Here is an 8,459-nt window from a genome sequence, read left to right as displayed (position 1 = left end):
GGCTTTCTGTTCCTTTAGCAGATGATATACGCCCTGACCAGGAAAATACAGAACTTCACCATAGAATGCTGCCACAAATCCCTCGTACAAATCTTCTTGGTTTGTTTTGTCCTTTCAAAGCCAACGATTGAGATTTTTTCTGACTTAGAAAAGTGATGTTCTCAAATTTTAAAGTCTCAGTACTTCAAGACGCGGTTTTCTTTCGCCCTATCTTATACAGACAGAATTCAGTTTCACCCTCTAATACCTAATGCTCACAACAGGGAGCAAGAAGTGATGATAATTAGAGTTGCTTATTTTTAGCCTTATGATGTACTAACTTGCCGGTCTCATCTCCTCAACTGAAGACCATTAGCTCACACAACAACTTGTTTATCATTTTGAGTAATCGGTTTGAGGTAAACGTGTTGTTTGTGGGGTCCTCTGCATTTTACATTCGATCAAGGCTGATCAGTGTGACGAAAGTAGTTGGTTTACTTTGTGCTAATCCCCATTAATACTCACCAGCATACACTTTGACCGAAACTCAGGAGTGCTTTGCTTAAATATAACATTTTTGGTACACTCAACTCCTTTTCTCACGACCAGAATTTTGAATTGATATTAAGGTCAATCCTACTATATCTTCATACATAGCACAGCATAAATAATGATCGGCAAGAGACTATGAAAGAAGTGTGGCCGGGGTGCATCCAAAGAAAAAGGCAAGTTATTTATTTGAGATTTAATTTCGGCCAACCACACCGTTTGATTAAGAAGACTGACTAAGGTTGGCATTTGTCGTTGAATAATGTGGCGTCTTCTTAGCTTTTCACAGATAAGCTTTGTAATGAATGTAAAGACTTTTTAAAATATCCTTTGTTGTCAAAATTCTTGTGCAGCCAGAAATGTAAAGTTTTGATGTACAGACTCATGGTGTACTTAAAACAAATACGCATAAACAGTGATTTTGAAGACAATCCAAAACAGGTTAATTAAAAATGAGCTTTAGGTACCCTATGGTGGCTCAGTGTCAACGAGAATCCGTGTCAGGTAGAGTTCCAGCAAATTTCTGCGGCAGATGGGGGGTGTATAAATGCCCAGCCACCGTCTACCCAGGAAAACACTGTTTTCCCTTTCAAGCGATTCATTGCGAAAGGTTCAAGGAGGACATGCCTAACAGGGAAGAGTGAAATAAATGCGACCATGGTCAAACTGAGCGCTATGAGATCTCTGCGCTTCCCGCTCATGAACACCTTCCTCGCAGTTTGTTATGAATAGCCTTATCAGTCTATGCTTCTGCAATTACTTCACTTCACGGCGACCTTCGCACTGAAAAAGAAGAGTCGATCCAAAGTAATTTCTGAATCACGTTGGCCCCAAGTTCACAAACAGAAAGCAACTGGGACATGATTACGCAGGGGTTGCTGGCTATTCTAGGAATAAACCTATTTGAGTCACTCCTCTGTACATCTACAGTATCGAAGTGGTAAAGGACCTCCCACAAACGCGATTTGGCACACTTTTGTGAAACCAAGCTACTACTGGTGCTCATACTCGTTTGACGCTTACGGAGTCTCTCTACACAGGGACTGAATTATTGTATAAAAATGCTAAGAAATGTCACGCTTTTGTCGAAATTTTCCGGGTTTCACCCCAACCCGATGTGCGTTTCAGCATTGTAGGGTTTACCGGTACACCATTAGCCTTGGATATACAGGACACTCAAACTTTCATATATCCGAAAAATTGAACAAAGCCGTTGTCTTACATCATCTTACATGTCAAGATCTACCTAATCCGCGTAGACATTCCATCAGAAATCATGATTGTCACACGTGAAGAAAATACTTAACGAACAAGTCTACGCCTCTCTTCGTCAAAACCGTCGAATAGCACGTAAAGCACTGTCATCAGATTTCTGTTTTTCTCCAAAAAACTACTGAAGAATGAAAGTTTTGGAAGTATTTGCTTTGATTTAAAATACTTAACAATCACTTCGGGTCCTCTATTTCAACCACACTAAACGTTTGCCCACGTCCTGCGCGCTTCACCAAAAAATCCTCAAATCAACATATCCGACAAACGCAAAATAAATCAAACAGATGGACGAGGTTAAAAATTACAAAGACTAAAAGACCGAATAACAAATCTAGTGACTCGGAGAATGGCCCACAAAATTCTGTTGCTTACACAAGTATAGCTTGTGTAATAAGTTCGTCGTACGCATTTTTTTTAAATTTTCTGCGTCAGCTTACTTTCGTACCGTTTATACGCTTTGGCTGTTAATACGCTGGGACACATTTCCAATACCTCTTAGTTAACATGTGCGCAGGTTTATTCCTAGACATGGGGGATACACACAATATGCTTCAAAGTAAACCACCAACACCAAGCTTTGCACTGGTGCATTGTATTTTTTAATTGACAAAAACATCGACTGGGATGACATTTTACCTCTTAAAGCATTACTTTGTCAGAAAGGCATGACATGACAGCTAGACGTCTGATGTTAACATCTATGGGAAAATGGTGACTCAGTTCGCGAAAATATGTTTGTCAAACCCGAAAAACTCGAGAAATCAGCCACTTTTTGAACAAACATTTATACCTTTTCATGGCTCTAGTCATACACACCTACGGCGATGGTTGGCCGTTTGAGCAACGTTAGCTGAAACGATCCATATACACTGAACACCTAATGAAAGCAACGCAGAATATGCAACTTTAAAAGTTAGTCAGATTTAATATTGGAATCGGTTTTGTACACAAATCACTCAAGAGTGAAAACATAAGAATAACTGTGCTATAGATTTGTCTTTTAACGTTATTTACCTAGCCATTTTCCTGGTGTCATCTTGTGTACTATCTACGAATGTTCAAACCACACAAAATCAAAACGGGTTACTTGACCCTTTTGTTGTGCGTTTATCGCAGTTGTGTACCATCCATGATAACAAAGTAAACCTGGATCTTTGAAGTTGGCAAATACAAAATACAACACCCAAAATTAGTCATTTTCTTGGTCAGATCAGTGATCAGACCCAACTGATCAGGACAATTCCTTTGGTTTACTTTGGACTTTTGGAAAATTGATTATCTTTGGTGTTTTAGAACCGGCTGCTGATCACCGAACTGGGTGATGTGCATGCACGCATACCATTTTATCACCTTCAACAATACATCCACGTACTTAGTCCTTTTAACCAGTTCAGACTGAATAACAAACGAACAGGTAAGCTTGTTATAAAAATTACATTCACTGACTGAGTTTGCAACATGAACTACTTTATTTGAGGCTGGGCGATTTTATTTGCTTTCCATCTCAAAACTTGCAAAAACAACGCAAGCTGTAATTTGCAGCATTTAAGTGCCATTTAACAACCGGGTAGTACCCTACTCACTAAACAAAAATCCAGATAAAGCCCAGCAACCCTAACTGTCTACCTGCATAATCAAGTATCGCTCTACTAGCGCCTCGTTTCAGGACACCTATACTGTGGTATTAACGTCTTACGTCTATCGTTTTCAGTATCCTAACTCCTTTGTGTGCCCTGTGAGTGAAATTTTGTTAGGATCAGTTTTGAATCATTTAATGATCAGTTTTGTGATGCAACACTGGATGTTTTTTTCATAAATTCGATGGTTTATTTCTACCAAACTGAAACCTGGAGCTGGAAATGGATTTGCATTACACACTTTTATAAACACACATTTGAAGTAGCACTAGAATAGCAATGGTGTTAGTTAGATGCGTAAATTCGATATTTCTACCAAACTGAAACCTGGAGCTGGAAATGGATATGCATTACGCACTTTTATAAACACACATTTGAAGTAGCACTAGAATAGCAATGGTGTTAGTTAGATGCGCTCAGATATAAAAACTATGGTAGTATGTGGAAGCTTCAAATAAACAACGTTTTTGCTTTTGTGCAGTAACGTAGTAGGACGCAGCCAATAGTGGGCTATTTTTGACCAACATGTCTCCAGCACTCTCAGAAGAAAACGGTGTATCAAGTGCAAAAATCATTCCACCAAAGATGCTATTCTAATTGACAGTAGCATTATATGTTGGGGTTTAGTCTGCTGACCACGTGCATGTTTCGCTTTTGAGTAATGGTTGATGGGGCAGATTTAGTTTGCCACGAGGATTTGTCCTAATGATGGACACGAACACCAAGTATATTGTGCAGAAGAGAGACATTGGCGGCGATTTGAGTGCAAAAGCGACACTTCGAGTGGGGTGCAATAGTATTCATTCTGGTGCGTCCCCGATGATGCCTTGGACTTAAAAGAGTATTGGAGTGAGGACTAGAAGAATGACAGGGAGGGTCTTTAGTTTTCCTCGAAAATGACCAAGGTCCAATGCATAGAGTGAAAGCAACGTGAAACAATGTGAGACCGGGCAACATGAAATCCCACAACACGAACTGCTGTGGACAGAAAAATCCATTGGCCGAAAGTTCGTTATATTCTCTTGACAAGAGATAAACAAAGAAAAAGAAAATTCGACTTTGCCTATGAAATTTTGCTAGCAGGGAATCAACGCTCCTGAACCAGTCAGGAGATATGAATTTAAGCTAGATAAGCAATAATAACCAAATAGGCCGAATCATACAGGACTGAGATACTGCCCGCTTCCATAAAGCAGCAGAATAATAGGCGAGCAGCAAGACTGAACGGCTCGCATGGGGACATGTTTAAGCCTAGAGGAGGAACACTTCACGACGCTGTGAAAGCAGTGGCACAACTGACCGCAAATGAACTACACCAAAAGCTCATGCGCCAATGAACGGAGTACCTTTCAGTGGCTTATAGATGGTCTGTCATACCCATGAACATCTTCAGCGCTAGAACATTACTCCGGTTCGAGTCCACGCAGGCATTAGATACAGTTCAAAATCGATACCGGATTGGATCAGTAATAAGCCCTCGCCCAAATCCATCCATCCTTTATTAGACGACATCGTTTACTTAAAAGTCTCTCAAGTTTGAAGATAGTGTGTCAGTTCAGTGCAGATTTCTTGTTCTACAATTTTTCATGGCTAAGTCCCCTAATTTTGAGACCAGTATCCGTATGCTATTGTTCGTGAACGAATGTACTGTTTTTGCATTTCATGGGGGAATGGTGATGGTTGATTGTGGCGCTTAGTTAATCATTACCGTGCCGCAGTATGTACAGATGAATGCCGTATCACCGCCCACCTCGAAATCAACATGGAACAAACATACCGCTAAGGGGTTGTGAAATAGCATACCTTACGAAATTCTACTGTCTTATCAGCAGCTATGTTACCAGCGAGACTAGTGTGCACAATTCGAAGGCCAGTGCAACACTTTGGCACCTTGAGAGACGTATTGTGATCAACCCACGCATGGCTATAGACGCCAAGGTTTAAATGTATTCCATTGTTGTGCTGTCTTTATCGCTGTTCGCCTGGACGAAATGTGGAAGACGCGTTTGAGGTTCTGGATGGCCCGCCTTGCAATGTTTGTGTCAAGCCACTTTATATAGAGGACCGGAAACCGTATCCCATTATTAACGGTATACTTTGGTTCGACATCAAAAACTCCCGAAGTTTTGCTAAAGTGAAGGTAAGTTCGAAAAAAGGCAAATCCCAATTTAGATCATAGAAGTTTCGTTCACTCAGCAGATTGGCCAAGGGGACAGCTTTACAAATGGTGTTTGGAGACCTGACACGCGGTGTAAGGAAATTGACAGACATTATGGCCGCACAATGTGGATTTAGGTGCATGTGCACCTGTATGTCTTTGAATTGGTTTAATGAGTCACCAGCCAACTCATCAGTTTACACGTTGCAATTAAACAAGTAGGTAGGCAAGTTTATTCCACCTTCAAGTCAATGCCTATCTAACACTGTCACATTTAAGCAATAAAGATTTTAACAACTTGGCTGATAGAATAGCACCAGGACCTCGAGTGCCATTTTGTCTATGCAGCAACCAACATCTCCCCAGTACAACCAAATGAACTTATCTTGAGAAATGTGGGACTTCACTCCACTTCACCAAAAGGGGATGATGAATGACACTGGAATATTGATGATAAGCATGACTGTTGTTGGTGTCTTTTGCTATGTCATCTAGTTGAAGCCGGAAGATGATTTTCAGCAGCATACGATCGTTCTTTTGCTGACATTATACCGTTGGGTCCCTGATCGAACTCAAGGATTGTAATGCCGCATTACGCGTGGTCACCGGCAAAGCATTAGTAGCTCTCATACTTTACCCAATCACTTAGCTGCCTGACCATCGATTACCGGCAAATCCGATTCAGATGCAGTCATTCATTAGTGGCTAGAAATATCAAAGCAAACGGCAATATTATACACTAATAAGATGCCAGACTGTGAGACAGTATAATTTAGGTATCAAATTCTCCAAATCCCCCTTAACGCCACCCTTTTACGATTGAATGTCCATATAGCCCAAGCTAATCCATTGGTTGATGGCAGAATGAATCATTCAATTTTTACAGCACTAACCCGGCTAAACCAGGAAAGTTTGATAAATCAAATCTGAGGCTAGTATGAAACGTTCGCCTTTTGCTTTTGCCTAATGTTTTTTATAGGCCTTGTAACATCTAGCTGCCCCCTCTCATGTCGGTCTTCTGAGAAATCAGCACGGACGGAGGCAATCTCGGCTGATTTCTTGAGAATCTTACTCATCTTTGTCAACTTAGACAGGCCATCAGTGATTGAGATTACGACCCGTTTTTCCAGGTTGAGTTTAGTTTAAGTCCCTCTTAGAGGGGACCAGAAACACGTCTTCCCACAGACAACTGGATTATTGGATATAAACAAATAAAACATTACCTGGAATTCTTTGCTTGATGGTTGGCGTACGATAATATGAATACTCCATGACAAAATCTTAGCCAGACAGATGACTCGCAAACTACATGTGGGGACTATAGGTCGGGGGAGAAAGACTCAAGAACTTACGTTACAAAATATTATTCGTTTTAACTTTATCCACGAATCCGCCGATTGACCGTATCCATTTTCCAACAGAAGCCAACAGGTTCTCATGGTATTTTTACATTGAAGTGAATCATTGAGGAAAAAGGAACATCGCGCTTTTTATGTTACGAACCTTGTAAATATGGAAACTTAATAAACTGATGTATAAAAAATCAACCGTAGCTCTGGTGTACACCGGTTGTAGGTTTCAGTGTTGGAGTAAACCCGCGGTCTACACTGGCTAGGAATAAATTTTTAGTATTTTGCGATGCCAGAATTACAAAGGGAAAACGACTATATACTGGGAGCAGTTGTGATTGCAAGGCTGATTCCGGGGCAACTTTGTACCGTTTTCTGTGGTGAAATTGTGATAAAAGCAGGCCGTTTCCTCCAAGCGACCAAGATTTTCTTATTTATGAAGCTGGCGACGCTATCGCGTCCTCAACAATGGGGACGACCGAAGAGACCGCCCCACCCATACCACCAAAAAACGGCTACCTCCTGTGGCCTGACAGTTAACAATTGCGGTTCCAACACATTCAAAACTTGAGTTTGATGTCACTGAAAATGCACCTGCCACTCATCAAAACAAGAAATTAGATGGTTATTCCAAACTGCTTGGGCCCATATTGTCACCACATAGTAGGATTAAACATTCAAGTATGGCAAGTCAGAGTATTCGGTATAGGGTTTTTAGAACCAAACGGCTGAGTTGAAGAACTAGAACCGGTTAGTTGGTTAGCAAATAAGACAAGAACAAGGTGAAACTAAACCCCTTTGACCCAAGAAGCAGGAACGTTGCATGTCAAGGATGAAAATTATGAATCTCGGTGGAAAACTGCCCTTGTAGTCAAGGGAGTGAAACATTGCTGCTGTAGCATAGCTATACAAGGTTCAACTCGCCCGGCACATTTGGAAAAATAACAGGACGCTTGATACACAAACTACTAATTTGGGACTCCCAAAGGCAGTCCAGAGACAGAAATTGCTTAGACGGACTCAAGTGAATATGTACACACCATCTTCAACACATTTTTGGGCGGTCAAAAAGCGCCCATCCAAAAGTTGGCACAAACAGAATAGACTCCTTTGTATTTCAATTTGTTTTCGACACGAGGGCCACCTGGTACACAAATGAATCTCTCCTGTGTGTTATTCTAAAGGTGACGAAGAGTTACCAACAACTTTATGAGTATTTTATTACGTCTATGTGATGTATTATGACGTCTCGAATATCGCACCAGCTTTAACAGGAGGCGACCCTGTGCAGCACACTCAGCTGCTTGAAAAATCATGAAATAGATATTGTATGCGAATAAGCTACTTCGCTATTTTCATGCAATTCCGATTCAAGTAGAACATATGGTTGACGGAAAATGGGGACTGCTCCTAGCTAATGAGTCCCAAGAAGGGCAAAACCGGTCGCGGACTGTTAGAGAGTTTACAACAACCTTATGAGTTGTGTATTACAGAGAGCTTTCGAATAATATCGTC

This window comes from Opisthorchis viverrini (genome assembly GCF_000715545.1).
Source record: "Opisthorchis viverrini unplaced genomic scaffold opera_v5_27, whole genome shotgun sequence".
Classification (NCBI taxonomy): Eukaryota; Metazoa; Platyhelminthes; class Trematoda; order Opisthorchiida; family Opisthorchiidae; genus Opisthorchis; species Opisthorchis viverrini.
The sequence above is the reverse complement of the archived record's forward strand: the minus strand, read 5'-3'. Positions refer to the sequence as shown.